This window comes from Pleurodeles waltl, chromosome 5 (genome assembly GCF_031143425.1).
Source record: "Pleurodeles waltl isolate 20211129_DDA chromosome 5, aPleWal1.hap1.20221129, whole genome shotgun sequence".
NCBI classification, from domain to species: Eukaryota; Metazoa; Chordata; class Amphibia; order Caudata; family Salamandridae; genus Pleurodeles; species Pleurodeles waltl.
Window position 1 is genome coordinate 1,548,089,121 of NC_090444.1, and position 24,348 is coordinate 1,548,113,468.

Genomic DNA, 24,348 nt, shown 5'->3' on the forward strand with positions numbered 1-24,348 from the left:
GATGGCTCTGGAGGGCGAAACTACGGACTCGGAGTTCACAAGTGGGACGGAGGGCGAGGGGAGCTCCACGGCGGGGACAGGAGCTGACACCAGCGACGCGGACTCGTCCTCTGATGGGAGCCCCCTTGTGGTGGCGGCAACATCTGTGCCCCCCGCATCTACAGGTACAGACGCCACCCCCCCTACCAGCACCGCCCTCCCAGCAGCCCCTCAGCCTTTGCCCCGTGCCCGCTCACCCAGGAGGGTGAGCATCACCTTCGCCCCAGGCACCTCAGGCCCTGCCCCAGTCACCCCTGCTGCCCTAAGTGAGAAGGCCATTGACCTCCTCCGGTCCCTCTCTGTTGGGCAGTCTACCATTCTGAATGCCATCCAGGGTGTAGAAAGGCAGTTGCAACAAACAAATGCATTCCTGGAGGGTGTTAATTCTGGTTAGGCGGCCCTTCAGCGAGCTTTTCAGACTCTAGCCTCAGCACTGATGGCAGCATTTGTCCCCGTCTCTAGCCTCCCCCCTCCAACTTCCTCCACCCAGACCCAATCCCCTGTACCCCAGCCTATCCCAAGCACACCTTCAGACCAGCAGGCACACATGTCAACACACAAGGGAAGCTCTGGCAAACAGAAGCACCACACATCCCACAGGCACTCACGCAAGCATCAAACACATGCAGACACACCAACATCCACTGCCTCCACTGTGTCCCCCTCCTCCTCGTCTCCCTCCTCCCTCCCAGTCTCGTCTACACTCACACCTGCATGCACTACATCTGCAGCCACTACTGCCGTCACCAGCACACACACCACCACACCCCGCTCACGTGGTCACCACCCCCACTACCATTAACACGTCCACTGTGTCCTCTCCCAGTGTGTCTGTGACAACACGTCCCAAGATACACAAACGCAGGCACACACCCACCCAACAGCCATCCACCTCACGACAGCCTCCAGCGCATGCACCTTTACCCAAAGTCACCAAACGAACACCTCCTACAACCACAACCTCTTCCTCCATTCCCAAACCCCCTCCAGCTACCCATCCCAGTGTCTCCCAAAAACTTTTCCTTTCCAACCTTGACCTCTTTCCCACACCTCCCCCACCCCCTCTGTCTCCTAGGTCCCGAACTAGCACCTCAGCCACAATATCTCCGGGACCAGTGGTGCCTGTAGTCACCGGAATATGGAGTGCACCGGCCACCAGGGCAGCCAGTGTGGCACGGAGCCACAGCACAGACAGTCCCCCACCTGTGAAGCATCAGAAGTTGGCCAGTGCCTGGCGGGAGAGGGGATAGACTCCAGCCACCAAAGCCGCTCCCAGGGGTCCCGGTGGGAGTGTGGAGTCAGGTGGGACACCTTCCAAGGTGGGAAAGGGCCACAAGAAAGCAAGAAAGTCTGGGAAGAGCAGCACGGCGGAGGACACCGCCATCATCCCCGCTGCCCAGGAGGCCACAGCCATCATCCCTGCTGGGCCAGAGAGGACCGCCAGCACAAGCCCCGCTGGGACAGAGAGGACCGCCAGCATAAGCCCCGCCGGGACAGAGAGGACCGCCAGCACAAGCCCCACTGGGACAGAAAGGACTGCCAGCAGCAGAGTCACTGCAAAGGAGCCCACCGCTCCAAGCACCGCTGAACAGGGCACCGTCATCTCAAGCACCGCTGAACAGGGCACCGCCATCTCCAGCACCGCTGAACAGGGCACCGCCGTCTCAAGCACCGCTGAACAGGGCACCGCCGCTCCAAGCACCGCTGAACAGGGCACCGCCGTCTCAAGGACTGCTGAACCTCCTCACTAGACAAGGTAAATCGGGCATCCGATAGGGAGGGGGGGGTTGTGTGTGCTGTCTGCCTGTGTGTATGAATATGTATGTGTGCATGTGTGAATGTGTCTGTGAGTGTAGTGGTGTATGCGTGGTTGTATGCGTGTGAGGGAATGTGTGTATGAATGATGCAGTGAGTGCGTGTCTGCATGTCAGTGTGTATGGGTGTGAGTGTGTGTGAGTGGATGCGTGTCTGGAAGTGGAGGTGAATGTGTGTATGCGTGGTGCGTGTGGGTGTGTACATGTATGCAGGGAGGGGGGTTGGGGTGCTGTGACTGTAGAGGGGGTGGGGTCAGGTGATTGCTGGGGGGAACTGTGACTGTAGAGGGGTGGGGGGTCAGCTAATTGCTGGGGGAGTGGGGGAGCCGTCTACCAGAGACAGGGAATGGTTTTCATGGAGGTGCTATCGCCAAGGAAACCATGATGGTAGGCCGGCTCATAATGCTGCTGGTGGTCTCCTGTGGACCGCCGGGTCAGAGGTGAACATCTCCGAACACTCATAATGTGGCAGTATACACCACCAGCCAGTTGGCGGTGATACCCCCACATTAACCCTGGCAGTCAAAAGGTGGCCAGGGTCAAAATGAGGGCCATAGTGCCTGCACTAGTACCAGCTGGTGCTCACTCATTAGCATGGGTGCATGGGGGCATAGCCCCATGTAAATGATGGAATCCCTTTGTTACTGCAGCCAGGATAGAGAATAGTTGTTGGTGCAGAGACAAAGAAGCTGTCAGGAGGTGCACTTACAGTATGCCACTTGAAAGGTGGGGTACTGTCAGTGCAAACCCTGATGGGAGCCCCTTGTAGGGGAGACAGGTGGTCCTACGGACCCCACAGACATACCTTTGCAGGTGGGTGTAGTCACTCACTGCACTTGCCTGCAAGGGCATACCTAACCCCTCCAAAATGTGCATGTGGGTTGACGTCTGCACAGTGCTACATTGATCGACTACATTAATACAGCTCCCTTTTCCACTTGACAGTGCCACCCTCAGGGCATCAGGAGTGTGTGTCTGCCCTGGGGGCTCTGCATTCAATTTATTAGGGCACAATTTCCCGCTCTGCGCCTTTTTTGAGCTCCATTGTGGTGCAAACAGAGAAAGCATGTCCCATTTATAGTGAGGCCCCAATTAGCAATGTGGATAGCAGCATTCATCTGTTCCTCTGGGCCCACATAATACCTATCAATTACCTCCTCAGGGAGTATGCCCATGTCAGTACTACTGACTGTGTGGGTGTCCCTTCCACAGGTCATTCAGCCATGTTGTATGAGGGGGGCTCTGCAGTTCAGCAGGATGGCAGACAATCCTGCTTGGAGTTGGCGCTGACTTTGAATGACCATTAAATGGATGTCAGTTTTGAAGGTGGTTTGGAACACTGCTCACTGATGTTGTTTTATGAAATTCCAGATCACATATATGAGCCAGAGTCAAAATGGGCGCCCACACTAAGAAGTCTTATTGAGGACCTGCTGCCCAAGTGCAATGACTGAGTGGCCTCTGCCACTAGTGCAAAGGATGTTTGCAGGGCCAAACTGGCCAGGTGGGGAATTATGCATTTCCCATGTGGCCTAGAGGGGTGGGGCCTAGTTTTGTCAGAGTTTGTTGGGTCTAAACTGGTGTTGCAAAATGTGCCGCCAGTAACAAAGCAGCACTTCTGCATGTTCCACATATTTGCATTACCCGTCTATATGTGGGGGCTGGTCTGGCATTCTTGGTTGTGCAGCTATAAGCTCTCAGTCCTGCCCTGTATGAATCTGGCCCTGTGTGTCCAGGGAGGAACACCACTACTTGAACCTACTTTTGTGATACACTACAGTCTACTCTGATGTAAGTGCCATATGTTGACCACAAGTACCATAAAGCAAAGGACCAAAGTGTGTTGGCCATTAATTTAGTGTAGCCTGTATCCATATAATGTTCCATTCCTCCATTAAACTTCCTGCACTTTTTACACCTGTTTGCATATGTTACTCTTGTTTGACCTTGTCGACCAACCCAAGTATGGATTCTATGCTCCGAATGCGGAGTCTACGCTCCGAGTACATACAGTATGTTCCGAGTGCAGATAATCTGCTCTAGGGAGTAGAATCCAAAGAAGAGCCGGAACCTAATAAATATCTACAGGCAGGGCAGTAAGTCCATGAAAGGAAGTTGCAGGCCGCCATTTGGTTGTCATTCTGAGCCATCCCACCTAGAGATAGCATCCTCTGCCATCCTGCTGCTCTGTGACTCCTAACTGCCACCAACATGGATGAGGGAGTTGATGAGAGGGCACCACCTTCAGTGAATGGGCATTGGACATTTTAGCTTGCAGGGGTTATTGGACAATTACCCTCTGCTTTATGGGGCCCTGCTTTATGGGGGCCCTGAGGACCAGCTGAGAAGTGCAGAGCATGCCAGTCCCTGGTCCAACATTGTGCAGCTCTGCAGTGCAGTAGGCGTGTACAACCAGGGGGCCAGGACATGTTGCAAGCAATGGAAGAACCTGAAACACTTGGCCTGATTAAGGGCCCAGGAAATGTTGGGCCAGTCCTCCCAGCCCCATGTGCACTGGTCCCACCTTATGCCACTGTACAGGAGGGTCCTGAGGACAGCCTGGCCAACCCTGCATACCCACCTGGAGGAGTAGGAGCAGGAGAGACCTGGTAAGTGCCTGGGCTGCATTATGTATCCATCAGTATGATGTGAGTGGAAACTGAGCTGTACCATCATGTGTCTCATGTCACCATTTACACAATCTGAACACTTGCTGCAGTAGTCATAAGGCCAATGTCTCACTGGTGCCCACTGGATGCACAAACCAGGGTGGATCCTAGAGCTTATAATGTCATGAACACTACTGGGGAAATAGGGCCCAATTGTGCATTTGGAGTAAGAAATGCAATGCCAACACCATGATTGGTGATCCAAGGGCCTTATCACTGCTGGGTGCAAGGGCAAAGGGATGGGCCCGACAAAGTCCAGTGTGGGGTCAAGATGTTTTTTGGGTGCTGGATGCCGCATCATGCATGCTTTTTTGTGTCTCACATGTCTCCTTTCATATAATTCCAGCATTTGCTGCAGTAGTCATAAGTCCAATGTCTCATTGGAGCCCACTGGATGCACATATCAGGGTGCACCCTAGGGCTTGAAGTGTCCTGAACACTACTGGGGAAATGGGCCTCATTTGTGCACTTGAAGGGCGACATGCAATGATAACACCATGATTGGTTATCCCAGGGTCTTATCACTCCTGGGTGGGAGGGCAAAGGGATGGGACAGACAATGTTCAGTGTCGGGTCAGGTTGTTTTTTGGGTGTCTGATGTGGTAACATGCATGCTTTTTGTGTGTTTTTGGTTGGTGTAAAGTATCATTTAATGTATCTTGGGGTAAAGGATGGCTTTGGGAAACTTGATTCACACAAAATGGTGCCAACATTTCCAGTGGCATGTATGTCAAATGTAACATCTAGCTAGCTGTACCAACTATTCACATGTGTCAACTGGTGTACAGCACCAAGAGGCAGTCTTGGCATTCCAAATGAGGTACCTGCCATGTAAATTGGGTGATGTTTTTGGGGATCCTCCAATACATGGAACCACAGCTTAGCAAAAGTCATAAGGAAGGCCAGGTTTGTATATCTACACCCATTCAAGCATTTCAGTGTAAGACTATCCTGTTTACAGGATGATGATAGATGCATGCTTATGTGTGGACAGATCCATTCAGGTGGTGTCCCATCTTCATTTGTATACTGTCTTTGGAAGATGACTAGGTAGCAAGGACTGGGGACACTGGACCCAATTTACAAAGGTAATCTCAGACAGTTGATCTAAGTTCACAACAAACAAACATCTTTGTAAACTTTTGTGAATTGGACCTCAGTATTGCGATGATGCTGAAGGTGAAGCTTTGTCACTACAAAAGTGTACAGTGATGGTACACATACATGTGGGATCCAAGTCACCTCTAATGTGTTAGTGAGATCAAAGGAGAACAAAGTCAGCACTTACTTCATGCACTTATGTGCTGTGCCCTGATTAATACACCAGCTACATAATGTTCTCACTTCTATTTCAGTGGCCCGGCGAGCCAGGAAGACCAGGGAGAGTAGAAAAGACAGGGAAGGGCATTCTTGGGATATCAGCAGGTACGGCCTCTGTCTTCTACAGAAGACGAAGAGGAGGGACCTGGAACATCATCAGGCACGGAGAGTGCAGCCACCCTGATGGGCACAACTTCAGCTACACACCAGGTGGAGGCTGCGGACTCTGTAGGGGAGGCAATGAACTCGATCCATCTGGGCAGGGAGGAGAGACAGAGGTAGCAATAGCCTAAGTATTTACCTTATGTCACGCAGTGCAACACATGGATTGAGTCAAATTATCTCCACATGAATGGATGTCCAGCATGTGACCTGGTTTGTGGAAGCCTACACATGATAGCTCACACTGTGGCATTGAGGTGTTGCAGAAGATATGGTCCTTAATCAAGCAGCTTGTGAAAGAAGTGAAAACATAGTTAATGTCCTGCATGATTATATGTGAAAATGCACACTTGACACACACACATCAGTGTTTATGTTGAGTACATTTTACACACCAACTTCAGATGTAATGCTGAATGGCAATATCTGCTCATCTCCTTCCACAAGGATTCGGTTATTGTACATGCGTAAGGTAACAATAATCTACAACACTACTTGCACACTTACCTGATGGACGGATGGCAGTGGTTTTGACTGCTGCAAGAAGAATGTCTCCTAATCCCCTGGATGCTGTCACCCATATCACTGAAGTAGTCCTGGCAGCAGCTGTAATCTAACATAAATATCCGTAACTAGGTGCAATGATGATTCTACATGTACATGTCACAGAACCAGTGATCTACAAGTTATAGGCAGCCCTCATATCAACCAGGTATCACACTTACAGGCAAGCATGTTTTGAATCTCACTGCGAGCTAAAGGATGGAAACAACTAGGGTTACTTGCACTGCCTACCTTTGGACACACCTCCATTTTTAGGGGCATCATGCAGCCTAGGTATGATATGGTATCTGCTAATTTGTATGGGGGTCTTCCACAGTGCAGTGCAGATTGCACATACTTGGGACAACATTCATGGTCACATTTGTGGAGTATCACTGACATTGCTTATTTGGTGTCATTGTTAGAATTATCACATCTTACCTGGCACCACATTGAGGTCATCACTCAGGGGCAGCCCATGGGGCAGGTAGGGGTCTGTGGTGGGGAGGACCTCCCTCTCAAGTGGGTTGAGTTGGAGGTGGGTACAGTTGATACGCCAGGAAGAGTTCTGGCCACCTCTATCCTGGTGTATTTCTCCTTCACCGTCCTCTTCTCATATTGTCACTTCTTTTTTATGTCATTGATGGTCCAGATGTCCTCCCCCAATGCAGTGACCGGTGTAGCCAACTGATGCCATAGGGCTGCCTTCTGTGCAGAACTGCTGGTGTAGGGTGGGAGACTATGTAGTCTTATGTAGTTCCTGATGATATATTGGATGATCATGTTGGTCTCCTCTTCCATGTAGTTCTTCTTCCACCTTGTAAGGTAAGGTAAGGTAAGTAGCATGGTTTTTGGTAGAGGCAGGGCAGGCAAATGCAGTGTTGCTGCTGAGAAACCCAAACCTTGTTTGTGGGATGCATTTATCAGATTTTTAGTGCAGTGTTGCAAGTGGCATTAATTATGTGCAGGTGCATGTAATTACAATGATTCCGGCACAAGCTCGGATGATCCGCCTGAGTGTGAATGATCTGCGCCGAGTGTGGATGATCTGCCCTAGGTGAAGATAATCTGCCCCAATTGCAGATGATTCGCCTGAGTGCGGATGATCTGACCTGAGTGTGAATGATCCGCCCCAAGTACAGATCATCCGCCCTGAGTGCAGACATAAAGATACTACTCGTAACTAACCTTTGTTAATACCAAAAAGTCGTAAACTTAGATTGATCTTAACTTACACCAAAAGTCTAAATTTACCTTTGTAAATCTGGCCCTATGTTGTTGAAGTGCTGACCTGTGAGAATTTTGTATTGCAAATGTTCGTGTATGACTGTTTAAGTGTCTGTAATCTAAGACTATTCTATATGAATTCTCTGGTTTAGCCATGGGAAACAAAGAGTTATTCATAGCAGAGGCACAGAGTTCAATTACTCCCTGGCCCTCAAGTTGTGAGAGACTAGTGTCTTAGCCTCATGTTTAATGGGATATTGAGATTAGATCTGTGGAGTAGATCGTATTGGTATAACATGGTAAGGGGAATCACTGTTCCGCCCCACTTGGTTGCGGAACAGTGCTGGGCTTCCGCCAATGCCCGATTTGGGGTGCAAGCTTGTTTTACTGTGGCTGGATTAAAGGCGGAGAAAGAAGTTAAAATGACATCTTCCCCTTGTGGGAACGTACAGACAAAATCAGGTGACCAGCCTTTTTCTGCCGATAGCATCTCATAATTTAGTGTTAATATTCCCCAGTAGATTACTTTAATGGTGTACTCAGTGTTCCCCTCAATTTGAATTTTTGGTTTGTAAACCCTGTGGGGTGGGGAGACGCACCTGTCTGCAGTTTGAACTTCAAAGAAGCCGTTAGTTGGTGTCATATCCAGAAGTTCGAGAAGATTCTGGTGACCTATCTTAACCTCTGCTGTGCTGTCTAGCAGAGTCACTGCCCGTGCCCCGTTCTTCAGTAATGTTCTCAATATGTGTGGCATGTTTAGCCAAAATCACTGCAACCTTTTTTCTTTTTAATCTGGGGTTTTTGTTGTGGAAGTACCTCTTCCTTTTCAACCAAAATCTCCAAAGAGCGTCTATGACTCCTTTTTTGGTTTCATGTAGTCATTTCAGTGATTCAGCACTCTCACTTTGTTTGACGGGTGAGTCCTGGAAGGAATAAGATGGGTGAGTATCAGTATATTGATATCTGTCATGAGTTTTTAAAGCTTCTCTATTTCAAAGGTTGTAACATTTTTCCGAGGTCTGTGAATGCGAAGATTCTCCTCTCTGTTTAGGTTTATCTTTGTTATTTTTCTGTTCATACCAGCGTTTATAGACCCCCTCTTGTGCTTGCTAGGTATTATCACTACTGGGTTTCTCTATTATTGTGGTTTATCTGGTCTGACTCACAGACTATCCCGACGTATACTAGTATAAGTCTCAGAGCAAATCTTAGGCAGCTCGCTTTCCTGTTCCTGTTGAGGAACGTCCTGGAGCCGCTGGCGTACTGCCAGTGCTACTGATGTCCCTTTAAGATTGCTTAATATAATTTAGGGCACTGTGGTGAAATTGCCCATCAACTGTATCCCCAAATTCAGGGAAGGGGCAGCCCCATACTCGTCTTGAATTTGTGTAACCCTTTCGGAAGATTTGTAAGTATTGGTGTACTTTGTGGGATAGTAAAAATTGCAGCAAATATTGCACCACAAGTGGCACAGTTATCTACTGTGGGAACCATCCCAAAGGGCAAGCACATTGTGAGACTTCTATGTTTATCTTTAGGTCCCCTATGGGGAAACTCCCGTATGGGAAAACTCTGCTTTCAGTGTGTGTATTTTTTTGGCTTACCAAAACAGAATTTCTTCATGTTTTGTGGGTACCTTACCCATTATTGAATGCACAGTAGGGGGGTTTATTCCAGTTGTAGACTAATGTGGTGCTACTGGAGCAGCCCTGGCTGGGGCGGTGTTCAAAGTCCACCTTGTGAATTGTAGTATGCGTCTATATATATTATATATTATAATAAATATTATGATATAATATAAGCGGTGTAAACCCACTACCTGTATATTTGCTACATTGGGATGTGGTGTATATGTGGCTAATTCAGGACATGTAGGCCCTTCATTACTTAAGGGACCAAATCTAATGTTTTGTACAACATGTGATAAGGTGCCTTCAAACTATTTTTGGTGTTATCGATGAGAAAGGGGATTTTCTAAATATGCATAAGCTCTGTATTGAGCAGGTGTGTTTGCTATTGTGTAATTGTGAAAAAGTGTGTGTTTCCATCTGCTGCTGGAAAGGTGAACCAAAAGTAGAGAATTTCTGTTCTGTATGCATCGGGTGCCTTTAAAACGAACATAACATCCCCACCCTCATCAGTCAGTCCATAAGCTAATAGATGTTGTGTGAGAGGTTGTCTCATGTTTACTGGAATTGCTTCCCATTGAGGGTCTGCCATATTTTAAAATGGTAAGTTCAGAGATAAGATCACCAATTTGGGGAATCCTTTTAAGGTTCAACCTACAGATAAGTGCTACCTAGTTAGCTGAGGAAGATATTTCCCTAATACCACACACGTCTCTGTTTAAGTTAATTAGGGTGCCCTTAGCATGCAAGAGATAGAGATACTCAGGAGATCTGTTAGATTTGTACCCAACCAAATGCTGGTGGCATTATGTCAGAGGACTCCTACCATGGGAGTAAGACTACTGAGTTTAGGATGGCAGCACAAATGCTTATGGATGACTGAGTCAGTCCCACACCAACTGGAAGCTGTTGGCCTAACTTTGTTAGGTAGGGGCACCTCACCCAAACCTAGAAAGTAAAAGTGATTTGTGGCAGCCTACAAATATGACACTCTGACTCCTCAGGAAAGTCGTGGTCGACAGACCATACCCTTTTCTCTCAGCTACACAAAGTATCATACATGTGAAGGTAGACAAGGCAATGCAGGATAAGTTTCAATATATCTATTGAAGTGACTGTATTCAGTGATAAAAAAGCATGAGCTGTGACCTACACCCTAATGTCTAACATTAGAAAATAGTAGTGTTAGCCCTTCTGTCCGTCCCGGTCTTTTGAGGGATCTCCGACCCCAAACCTGAAAGAAAGCAAGAGTCTGCCTGTTGTTCTGCTAGCAGTCCTCCAGGTTGGCTGGAAAGGCAAGGGCAAGATCAGCGAAGTTGTCGATGAAGTGGCACACAACATAAGATAGCTAGCTAGAATGTTCCCTCTTCCCTTCTTAGGCCTATGTGGTGTTAATATAACAAACCATGCTGTGTTCTGAGACTATGCCTGACATGATAGCATACCTATGGTTAGGAAGCTGACTTTGTAACTCTTGGAGCTGCAATATTAGTTAAACTGTCATGTATAAATATGACAGCCTCAAGCAGGTCACAGAGTGAAATGCATGAAAGGGACAGATAAATGTAGAACATGAACAAATGTTTTCCAAGCAAGGCAGCTGATAAAATACAAAACAGCAAGCCATATGTGAGCTGTGCTAAAATATAAAAACATTTTTTAAAGGCACAGGCTATGGGCCTAAGAGCCAAAGTATGGGTGCCCAAACAGGGCTCTAAAAGAAACCTACAATAGTACGTTTCTCTTTGTTGGCCCTGTGAATTCATGTGTGTTTATTTTAACATCATGTTTACTAGTATACACAGGTGCACTACACAGGGAAAATTACACTTTAGAGTTAAAACACATATATTATTTGTGCGAAATTACACATACAAAGGGGACATGTGACCTTCATAGATCTCTGACGTGTTTGGAGTTTTAAACATTGGTCGTGCTTTATGTGTACACTAACTTGTAACATTGTGTAGTGCAATTGCTACTTTATATTGGGTTTATGTTGTCCAATGCAGGTGTCCTGTTTATGTAAAGATTATGTTATTGTTAGGTAAATTATGGCACACACCTGTATGGACACATTTCCATTTTGGATTTATGTGACTGTTTTTATAGGTGTCCATTGCCATGAGGGCACTTTTCTATCAGATGGGTGGGTGTTACTTTTATATCGATGTGTTTTGTATTTGTGGCAAACTACAACATAACATACATATCCATTGTGCATCATTGTACTATTGCTTGGAAATATTTCTTAAACATGCACAAGTCCAGTGCTAATGTACACTGACAATTCTGAGGATAACAGGTAATACAGTGACTTATCATGTGTTTCAGCAATGATGGGGTTGTAGTTTGTCTTGGTCCAAGAGCATCAGCAACAGTAGGACTTGTATGATCAAGGTAAGGGTGGCAGGAAATGAGGAAACCCAAAAAACCTAGGTTTTGTGCTTTTATCCCTCCCAATTTGCCAACTCAGGTGTTGAGATATGGCCTCCACAGTTCTGTTGGCAGGAAGCCATATCATGATTGGCTTGGCAGTAAAAGTGGCTGGAGTTCCGCCACCAGCCGCTTTTGCTATGGCACTGTCAATGGGGGTGAAGAGTCATGGCAGTGACAGTGGTTCATCAGCAGTCTTTCGTCTGTGGGACTGCTAACATCTAAATTGAATGAGTGGCCCACTAAGGCGGCTCAATTTATGTACTTATCTTAAATGTTATTCTAGATCAAAAGCATTTTTGAAGCATATTTTAATTCAAAATGGGAAAATAATGGTTTTAGTAATTTAGTAGATTTTATTTACATAATGGTGTTTGGAAAACAGAGGCTGATAAAGAACTGCATATTAGTATTTTCAAGGTTTCATGCTATGGTCTTATAATCACAGTTTCCTTTTTTAATCAAAGTCAACCTTGATAACTTATTTTTAAATTCTGATTTCATTTAAGATTTAATCAGTAGTACCACAGTACAATCTGCAGGTTTTTAGTATAAGATATTGAATAAAGCATTCAATTCAGAGAGCCTGATTTAGATCTTCGAGTTGTTACCACCAAGCTGTGTCAACAGCAGACCCAAGAAGTCTGTCAAGTCAACCGTGTCAACAGCAGACCCAAGAAGTCTGTCAAGTCAACGGTGTTCTGCCTGCCCTATTTAAATGTCATAGCTCTGCAGGTGGAGGACTGGAGACGGATTGCTAATGGAGAACGATGGCGGCAGGACCCAATGAACTTCATACAATGGCAGGGGCTATGGAATAAAGGTAAGTGACACACACATACTCTACTTTAGACATATGTGCCCCTCTGTCCTACACAACACACCACACACAAATCATCATCCATTACAATTCAAAAAACAACACAACCCATACATGCCGAAAAAGCACAGTCATACATCCATGAGACAACATGCACACACCATTGGCACTGCACCCACACATGACACAACCACAACAACCAACACAACTACACACATCATGACAGTGTTTGCCACAAACAACAATACTCACCTGAATGCATCACATGGAAACTCAATATACACAACATCGATCTCACATTCAAATGACACTAATACAGGCACAACCACATCACCCACTCCCTCCACCTGAACCAGCCAATCCACTGACACACACATACACACCACACACACACAAAAACATGTACTGACTCACATGCCAAAAGATAGCACAAATCTACTGGTACAAGTCCCCTTGCAATACGCACACTAGGACACCATTGTCCACTTTGAGTGTACTGTCATTGTGGTGCCAGCATTAATTTGGCAATGAATAATGGAACCACGATGACAGTTGGGTATGTGTGCAACATTTGTATTGTGCCAGTGTGTCCCTAGCTATGTGTGACACTATTGTGTACCCCACAAATGCATGTCACAGTAAATAAAAAAAGATTACTGTGATATGTATATGCCTGCAGTGGTCCTGACAACCTGTGCAGCCTCCCCAACATACCCTAGCAATACAGCATCCCTATTTTCTAGTCTGGTGATGAGGGGTTGTGTTTTCTCCGTGGCAGCAGTAATGGCAGGTGCTGTCCAGTCATGTCCAATCAAATACAGTGGTGTAATGGGGAAAAAAGGACATGGACATCAGATCGCCACTTTTTCTTGGCGGTAAGGCACATTCAAATCTGCACTGCGGGACTTTTCCCTCTTCTGCGATCAACGTGGGTGGTGTTTTTTGGCTGCGGCAGTGGTTTGAATGTGGGCTTTCATCTATAGGACCACCAACATCTAAATATGGTGGGCGGACCATCACAGTGGCTGACAGGTTTCAGTCGAAAAGTTAACAGTGGGACAATTACCGCCAGCATCTAAATCTGGCCCAGATTTATTTAATAAAATACAACATGGGTTGCAATCAAGACTGATATTATTCTTAGAGTTGAAGATCTGAATATAATTAATAGTTACAATTTTTTGGTTGCTACTGGACCATATTTCTGTAGAATGCAGCTTTTTGACAAAATGGCCATCAAATAGAACTCTGGTGTTTTTAAATAAGAGTAATTCTCAAATTCTGATGAAACATTTTAGATGCAAAGAACTGCTGGAGGGTAATGATGCATATCCTTTGGCCTTGCTCAGAGTTGGCTAATTTCAGGACAAGAAAACTGCAACACTGCCAGACCACACTGTGTATCAATATTCCAGATGACTCTCAACTAATTTTGCTGGGCTATGCATCCAAAAACGTGTTTGTATCAAATACCTTCAAACAGCTTTTTGTAGCAACATGAATAGCACACCCTTACAATTTGCAAAAGTGGAAAACTACATTAATCCTCTCATTTGATCAATAGAAAATCAAAATGTGGAAAGTAAAACAAAATGAAAATTTATATGCATTTAGAACAGGTTCAACTTGTAAATTATTATCTTTATAGATGTTGGTTAAACCTTAACTGAAGTAGAAAAATAAGTAACAGTTAAGTGATAAATGCATGTGAAATAGACAGACTTTTGAACAAACAGGCAGTCTGCTTACCTTCTCAGAAAAGTGTGCAGTTCTATCCCCAATGGGCAGTCTCCTGTCCATCTGTTGCCATCAATGATGACCTCCGGGACTTGCCTGGCTGGTTTGCTAATTTGTTGTTTAAATCTTAATTGAGCTAGAAAAACACGCAATAGTTAAGTGATAAAGAATAAAGGTATTATTTTTACAGTGGCTGGGAGAGTGATGAACCCAAGTAGGTTGCTACCTAACTCTTAATTTGGTTACAGCAGGTACCCCTATATATTTTGTGAATATATTGCTGAATCAGACTAACCATGTGAGTGGCAATGAACAAATATAGCATATTTTGAACAACGTTACACAACTAAAGACACACCTCCCACCCCCTATATTTACTGGTACAATCATCTGACTATGTGTTATTTGTGAAATCTGACTACATGTCCTTTGTGCAATCTGACTACGTGTCATTAATCTAAAACCTAAGTACAAGCAGAATGCATGCTCTTGATGCAACATATTATAACATATTTTGATCATCCCTATGTCTTATCTTTCCCTACTAAATTGACCTCAAAGCTGATTGGTTGTGTGCATCCCTCCCTTGTCTTCCTCTCCTCACTCGGTCATTCTCTGGAGGACTGTCAATACTGTTTATTTGTTGTACTTCTGTCTAAGCACGTACATTTCTTTGTGGGTGCAGGGGAGGCTTTTCAGTGACATAATCTCAATGTCCCCGTCCTCACTTTCTATACTATCTACTCTGACACTTTCTATACTAACATTCTCCCCTTTATTTGATTCTTCAACTATATCAGGTTTTGTCCTACCTTCTCTAGCCCTAGGGTTTTCTGTTTTTCTGTTAATATACATTCCTTTTACCAATTTCTAAACTGTACTTTTAAAACAATGTAATATAAAGGTACAGCACATAACAAGCAGCACCATTATTTTTGGGAGTAAGGAAGCCAGCTAAACCAATTTGAGTACCACGCATCTCGGGCACCTCCTTCTTTATGCATAGTCTGTTGTTGTAAGTTATCCAAAGTTTTTATGACTAGAGTTAGAGAGCCATTTTCTGCATAATCTCCTGGGATAAATGTACAGCATGAAGTTCTTGTTTTTACACAAACTCCTCCATCAATGGCTGTGAGCAAGTCCCACACATATCACTTTTGTGTCACCATCAACGCTGCTCTGAGTTCTTCTTTAATTGAAATGAACCCATATTCAGTGCCATTTATCATCTTCAAAAGTTCCCACCTCATTACTTGTAACCATCTTGCATTTGCTTTGATTTACAAAGTGAAAAAGGGTATTGACCCTACTGCACTGACTTGGCTTTCACTAAAAAGTTGGAATTCTTGTGGGATATTTTTGTATATGTTCCATCTGAAATACTCAGGTTTTCTTCTTGTTCTTTTTTTATGTAGAAGGGTACTCTTTTTGCTCTTTGGGTGATTGTGCAATGCTGAATTATCTGCACCTGGAACTATTAGCACCGGAGTATGCAGGATCACCAGGGAACAGATGCCATTCCCCACACTGCCAGTAATAATCCATTAGTCCAGAGTTGCGATGTTGTAAGGATTCTAGGTGTTTAGTGGTGCTGCAGTTATGGTTTATTCTCACTGGAACCATACCATTACCTTTAAAACATAAAGAATAATGTGTTAATTTAATCACTTTTATGTTTTTAGGAGTATGGCTGACTATGATGTAGCTAGAGGCATATGTGTTCCAACTGGGCTTACAACCTTTTGTATGTGTTCTATTTAGCTCCTCCTCCCACAGAGAACTTCCTTGGCAAGAAATGATAAGATTGTGACTCCACCCTTCTGTGAATAGATGGATCCATTCATCCATTCATTAACATTGTTGGCCTAATTTCATACCCATCTTGAGGAGTCTCAGGAATGATGGTGTAATTATTACATCTAAGGCCGGGGTCATACACTGCTAGTATTCCACGCTGCATCATATAGTCTTTCAGAAATGTACGTCTTGCAGAATTTCCTAAAACTTGCCCTCTTCTTTCCATATCTTCTAATTCTATATGTATCATGGATCTATCTGTCATTATCTTCGTGAAACTGTTACTTGTTTCATGGACAGAAATGTTTTTAATTCTGTTTTATTGTTTGAAATAAATAAGGTTGTATTTGGCCTCTTTCTCTGCAAGTAAATGTATCAAGCAGAGGCCGATATTTGAGTCTACCTCTTTTGTTAAGTGTAACATTGGGGCTGATGTTGAGTGTGGTATTAATGAACACACGTAACATGAGGTATTTGTGAACCGTTATCAAATGTTTTTCATATGTGCATACTATGTGTTATCCTTTAATCCTATATGAATCTTGTTGTCCTTAGTATAAGTGTTTGAGTGTACACTATTCCATTCACTGATTTCCCTATGTGTATGCTTGTTTATCCACGTCACCATGGCTATTATTACCCTATCATTGTTGCTCATTAATTCTTTAGGGCATTCAATATAATGTATAGACATACACAACCCAACCGTGCATAACAGAAAAAAATGACAAAATAATATATATATCATAGTTCTTTGTGTTGAAACAAAGTCCAAATACCATGTTGGAAGGGAGGATGTCTCCAGTTGCTGCTCCTTTCTTCGGCTTCCCCTGTTTCACTTCCTTTATTTCTCCTGGTATTATACTTTGTTGGTCCATTGCACATTTGTAAGGTGTATCCAAGGTGTCTTGTCTTTTACTTTCAGCACTGTATCCTTTGATTCAGACTGTTTTGTTGGTACCATGATATCTGTTTATAAAACAATTCTGCTGCCTTTGTTAGTTTGGACAAATGGTCATAATTTTTTTCTTAGTGTCCTTCGTCCAGATGGATGATGCTGCATCTTAATAGTTTTCTCTGTTACTATTTGATGGGGTGTGAGGTGATGATCAGTACTTGGTGTGTTTCGTAGTGAGAATAAAGCAATGGGGGAGGCAGTGTAACCATTTGTTCTTTAATGTTTCTGATATTTTGCTAATTTTATTTTTTAGAAGGCCATTAAGGCATTCTACAATGAAATTATGTTCTGGGTGATAAGCTGAAGTCAGTTTATGCTTTATTTCTAACATTTCTGTGACATGTATGACAATATCATTTACAAAAAGAGTTCAGTAATCTGATTTTATTAATTCTGGGAATCCCCATCTTGATATAACTTCTCTTACTAGGAAATTAGCAGCTGATTTTGCATCACAATGTATGCATGGGCCTTCCTCTATCTATCGTGAGAATGGACAGACCACAACTAATAAATATCTGTAGTTGTTGCACTTATCTAACATATCGACAAAATCAAGATATAAAGCTTGAAAAGAACCCTGTGGGCATTGTATTGTTGATGTTATCACCGTTAGAGTTGGTTTTGTGGAATGTTTACAACAGGTTTGGCACTCACTTAGATACATAGTCACCATTTCATTTCATTTTGGTATGAACCAGTCTGATTGCAACTTGTTGCATATTAGAGTAATAGGGGTGTGTGCTGGGTGATGTATTTGATCTAAATCAATGATCAGTAGCTTCTGCAGCATCACTGGTTTGCCTGCAATGTTTTGTCTGAATATCCAGTCAGTGAAGATTATTGATACCCCCTCTGTTTACAGAGATCTTTCTCAAACTCAGATGTTGCCTCTTGCAATTCTCTAAGATGTAGCTGGGAAGTTTCAACATATGGTGTTGTTCTGGATAAGTCTACTTAATCTATCTTATTTTCTTTATTCTCCTCTTTTTGTCCTGCTTAGAGAATTTGAAGTGTTGATTGTGTGCCTCTAGCTGCTTTTTTAGCCACTTAGGCCCTCATTACAACCCTGGCGGTCGGTATTAAAGCGGCGGTAAGACCGCCAACACAGCAGCGTTAAAAAAAATTGAATCACGACCATGGTGGAAACCGCCAACATAGACATCCACTTTAACACTCCGACTGCCACGGCGGTACAAACAAACACAGCGGCGGTCACCGCCAACAGACAGGCGGAAGACAATGTACTGCCCACACTATTATGAGAGGCCAATCCACCACCTTTTCCAGGGAGGATTCAACACGAACAAAAACATGGCAGAAACCGGACTTGGAAGGGGAAACACTCACCTCTCCACAAGGAACCAGGACGCCATGGAGCCAGAACTCCAAATACTCTGTACAATAGTATTCCTGCCCCTCTACCAGGAGCACGAAAGACGGCGGCAACGACCACGGTGAGTACTGCACCTACAACACACGGGAGCGGGGGGGAAAAGAGAATGGCACACACACGCAACACACAACACCCCCACTCTCACCCACAATAACATACTCAGAAATACATGCTGCAACATTACATATGCACTCCCCACACCCTTGGAAGAATGCAAGGACAATGGAAATGATTGTAACGATTGTAATCAATAAAAATCCAGTAGTCAAAACTTTAAATACACTATATACAATTATGTACACCAACTATACAAGTCGGGGTAGTGCACCATTCATAGTCAGTGGACCACTGGGCCCAAAATGCATGGGCGAGGCCCACACTCGATACCAGACTCGAAACGGAGAGAACACTGCTGGGGCATCAGATTGAAATGAAACAGGCTCCTCAGGGGGAAGAAAGGGGGGGCACCTCAGCCGGATGAGTGCACGACGCCAGCTCCACGAGGTGGCTCCATGCTCATTGATGTATCCTGGGGAGTGCAAAGCCACGGTCTCTCAAGTCTCTCCAGTGGGTGGGTTGCCCACTGCTTTTTCCTGGGGAGTGCAAAGCCACGGTCTCTCAAGTCTCTCCAGTGGGTGATTTGCCCGCTGCTTTATCCTGGGGAGTGCAAAGCCACAGTCTCTCAAGTCTCTCCAGTGGGTGGTTTGCCCACTGCTGCATCCTGGGGAGTGCAAAGCCACAGTCTCTCAAGTCTCTCCAGTGGGTGGTTTGCCCCCTGCTATCTCCTGGGGAGTGCAAAGCCACAGTCTCCCAAGTCTCTCCAGTGGGTGGGTTGCCCACTGCTTTATCCTGGGGAGATCAAAGCCACAGTCTCCCAAGTCTCTCCAGTGGGTGGGTTGCCCACTGCTTTATCCTGGGGAGTGCAAAGCCACAGTCTCTCAAGTGGATAACAGTCTCCACTGGTTCTGGAGGGGGCTTTGTGCCCAGAGTGCTTCATCCTGCCAAGGACTGAGGTAGTGGTTGCCTTTCTCCACTGGTTCTGGAGGGGGCTTTGTGCCAAGAGTGCTTCATCCTGCCAAGGATTAAGGGAGTGGATGCCTTTCTCCACTGGTTCTGGAGGGAGCTTTGTGCCCAGAGTGCTTCATCTTGCCAAGGACTGAGGTAGTGGATGCCTTTCTCCACTGGTTCTTGGAGGGGGCTTTGTGCCCAGAGTGCTTCATCCTGCCATGAACTGAGGGAGTGGATGCCTTTCTCCACTGGTTCTGGAGGGAGCTTTGTGCCCAGCGTGCTTCATCCTGCCAGGGACTGAGGTAGTGGATGTCTTTCTCCACTGACGGTGGTGCAACATACAAGCTGCCCAGGCTCCTGGAACTGATCACCAGCCTTGTACGACTTACCACTGGGGATGGCAGCCATGTCTGTGGTGGTGCCACTGGCTCAGGATGTTGCGGGGCCACTGGTGGCGGGGTCAGTAGTGGTGGTGCTTGCGGCGGGTTCTGTGGCATCGGTGCTGGCGGCGTTCTTTGTGGCGGCGGTGCTGGTTGCGGCTTCACTGGCGGCGGTGTCAGTAGCAGCGGTGCTGGTGGTGGGCTCACTGTCGGGGGTGCTGGTGGCGGGCTAACTGACTGCGGTGCTGGTGAAGGGCACAGTGTCTGCGGTGCTGGTGAAGGGCTCAGTGTGTGGGGTGCTGGCGGCGGTGTCTGTGGCGGCGGTGCAGGTGGCGGTGGCGGTCTTGTCCACTGTGCAGGTTGGCATCAACGTGGACCTGCCTTTGATTTTCAGGATCTTCCCACCTTGGATGGTGGCGCAGCTGTCTTGCCACTTTCAACTTTTGTCTTGCCTGAGCCCTTGGTGGCAGGTGTTTTTGCCTTCTCCCTCCGGGATGTGGGCAGCTTTTGCAGTTTTGGAGGTGGTGGAATGTCCTTGCCCTCGCTCCTTCGGACACTGGCAGCCCTGTTGCTTGGCGCACTCCAAAATCCCGCTAGAAAGTCAGTCCCTAGGGGATGGATGGGGGGGGAGGTATAGAGAAGAGGTCAGCATTTGATAGGAAAAGCTTTTTAGACACACTGGGACTGGTAGATTGAGGAGGTTTGGGAGTGGAGGAAGAGGTAGTGGGTGTAGGAGGTGTTCGTTTGGTTACTTTGGGTGAAGGTGCATGGGCTGTAGGCTGTTGTGAGGTGGATGGCTGTTGGGTGGGTGTGTGACTGCGTTTGTGTACTTTGGGAGGAGGGCTCACAGACACACAGGTAGACGACACAGGGGATGTGTGAATGGTAGTGGGTTGGTGAGTGCACGTGGGAGGTGTTTGGTGATGGGCGTGCTGGTGATGGAGGTAGTGGCTGAGGATGTAGTGCATGCAGGTGTGAGAGTGGAGACGTGACAGGGAGGGAGGAGGGAGACGTGGAGCAGGTGGACACAGTGGAGGCAGTGAATGTTGGTATGTCTGCATGGGAATGATGCTTGTGTGAGTGCCTGTGGGATGTGTGCTGCTTATGTTTGCCTGAGCCACCCTTGTGTGTTGAGATGTGTGCATGCTGGTCTGATGGTGTGCTTGGGATAGGCTGAGGTACAGGGGATTGGGTCTGGGTGGAGGAAGTTGGAGGGGAGAGGCTGGACACAGGGACAATGGCTGCCATCAGTGCAAAGGCCAGAGCCTGAAATGCTCGCTGTTGGGCTGCCTGGCCAGAATGCATTTGTTTGTTGCAACTGCCTCTCTTCACCCTGGATGGCATTCAGAATGGTAGACTGCCCAACAGTGAGGGATCTCAGGAGGTCAATAGCCTCCTCATTGATGGCAGCAGGGCTGACTGGGGCAGGGCCTGAGGTGCCTGGGGCGAAGGAGATGCCCACCCTCCTGGGTGAGCGGGCACAGGACACATGCTGAGGGGCTGCTGGGAGGGCGGTGCTGGTAGGGGGGTGGCAGCTCTACCTGTAGATGCGGTGGGCACAGAGGGGCCCGTCACCGCAAGGGTGCTCCCATCAGAGGAGGAGTCGGTGTCGCTGGTCTCTGCTCCCACCGTGGAGCTCCCCTCGCCCTCCGTCCCACTGGTGACTTCAGACTCCGTTGTCTCACCCTCCAGGGCCATGTGGGATGCAGCTCCATCCCGCTCTGGTAGCACTGCTCCTCTGCCTGATGATGCTAATGCACACGAGAACAGGGAGACCTCAAAAAGGGGGGGGAGAGAAAGAAGAAAGAAATGTTCAGTGCATGCCATACCGCTACCGTTGGCGGACACTACAGACACAGCAGCCCGCTGCACTGTGCCATGCACTTAGAGTTCCCTAATTAATCACAGGGACATGGGGTACAAGGCCTATGCCTGATTGCTGCACACATGGAAGTCACAGGAGCCTGACTAGGTGTAGATGGCTCTTACCACTGGTGGGGTTGGGGTGCCACATAGCCTGCCTCACAAAGGGTCCTTGCCTACAAAGCTCCACCTGGCCTAGGGTAACCCACTGCCCACCTCCCCCAACCAGACACCTCCTAATGTGCGCAGAGTCAGATGAATGTGACTGTACTCACCCCCTTGTGGCTGCTGTGATGCCTTCAGGCATCCATCCAACTCTGGATACGCCACTGCCAGGATACTGAACATCAGGGGGGTCATGGTGCGACGGGCACCCCTCCCACATTGGGAGGCCATCCCCAGCTGGGCCTCCGCCGTCTTCTTGCTCCAGCAGCGAATGTCCTCCCATCTTTTATGGCAGTTTGTGCTCTGTCTGTGGTGGACCCCCAGGGTCCGGACGTCCTTGGCAATGGTACGCCAAACATCCTTCTTCTGGTTGGCACTAACCTTGAGGAATAGTACAGGGGAAAACGAAAAACTTTAACCGCCCGGACCATCACAGTCATTTGCCCACGTTCCCACCCTTGCCCTGACGCACATACACTCACCGTCCGCTCATGCAGGCCTCAGCTCCCCCGTATCTTCAATCCCCACCACTCCAATCAGGCATTGCCCATACAGCAGGCTCAAGGGGTACCCACCTGTTTGTCTGGAGGACCGTAGATTAGCGTGTATTGGTGGAGGACCCCATCCACTAACTTCTCCAACTCCTTCGCAGTGAAGGCAGGGGCCCTTTCCCCAGACACATGAGCCATCATCGCTTCCAGACACAGATCACAGCAGCACTTGCAGTGTAGGTCCTCTCCTATCGAAGGTCAGGTATCAAGCGAGAGAACAGACAGAAAATAGCAGTCACGTCCATGGCGTTGGGTACCGTCACTACGGGCGTACATCGCCATTGGCTCCTGGGACCCATAGGGCCCAATGTTAACAAATGCAGGATTGCGCCGTGGTCTTCGACCGCCTACCGCGACGTTGTACTACGCCAGCGCAGTTACCTCATATCCCCTTGTCCCACATTACAGGTCAGGCAGATGCCATTTCAGGGGGCCACATGGCATTATTTTTAAGTACGTCATACATATATAGGCCTTGAATACACACAGAGACAGGCACATAGCGGATTGACAACTGTGTGCAATAAATTCTTTTTTTACTACCTCAGTGTTGGCTGACTCTGTGCTCGCTGTTCTCGTCCATAGGGAACGTCCGCTGGGGCAGGTGAGGAGATGGCGGCATCCTCCGGTGAACAGACCACTGGTGGACCTGTTGACAATGGAAGAGAGACATGTAATAGTCACCTACAGACTTGATCGTGCCACAATTCAGGAACTGTGTGCCCAGTTGGAGCCAGACCTGATGTCAGCAATCCGCCATCCCACAGGAATCCCCCCTCTAGTGCAGGTCCTGTCAGTACTCCATTTCCTGGCAAGTGGGTCTTTTCAAACAACAGTAGCCATTGCATCAGGGATGTCCCAGCCTACGTTCTCAAACGTGTTGTCCAGAGTGTAGTCTGTCCTGCTGAAACACATGTGCAGCTACATAGTTTTCCACCAGGTGGAGGATTTGCCCACAGTGAAAGGTGACTTCTATGCCCTGGGACATATCCCCAACATCATAGGTGCCATTGATGGGACACATGTGGCCTTGGTACCCCCCGCAGGAGTGAACAGGTGTACAGAAACAGAAAGAGCTACCATTCAATGAATGTGCAGATGGTGTGTTTGGCCGACCAGTACATCTCCCATGTGAATGCCAAGTTTCCTGGATCAGTGCATGATGCTTGCATTTTGAGGAATAACAGCATCCCTTATGTGATGGGGCAACTCCAGAGGCACGGTGTTTGGCTAATAGGTGAGGACAAGGACCCTATACAATGTGAATGGTTGTCTGTGTCTGGGGTTGTCCCTAAGGGTTAGTGTGTGTCTAGCAGTTGTCCCTCGACATTTGCAGGTGACTCTGGGTACCCCAACCTGTCATGACTACTGACCCCAGTGAGAAATCCCAGGACAAGGGCAGAGGGATGCTACAATGAGGCACATGGGCGAACTGGGAGGATTATAGAAAGAACCTTTGGCCTCCTGAAGGCCAGGTTCCGGTGCCTCCATATGACCGGTGGTTCTCTGTACTACTCACCAAAGAAGGTGTGCCAGATCATTGTGGCCTGTTGTATGCTGCACAACTTTGCAACGACAGGTGCCTTTTCTGCAGGAGGATGGTCCAGAAGGAGGTCTTGTGGCAGCTGTGGAGCCTGTTGACAGTGAAGAAGAGGAGGCAGAAGAAGAGGATATAGACAACATAAACAACGTTATCCAGCAATACTTCCAGTGAGACACAGGTTAGAAGACATCACTGCCTCCTACATCTCATACAATTGTTAGACCTATCATATGTCTCTCACTTTCACCCAGTGTATGGACCCTGACCTGTCACTTTGCCTTTCCATTTCACA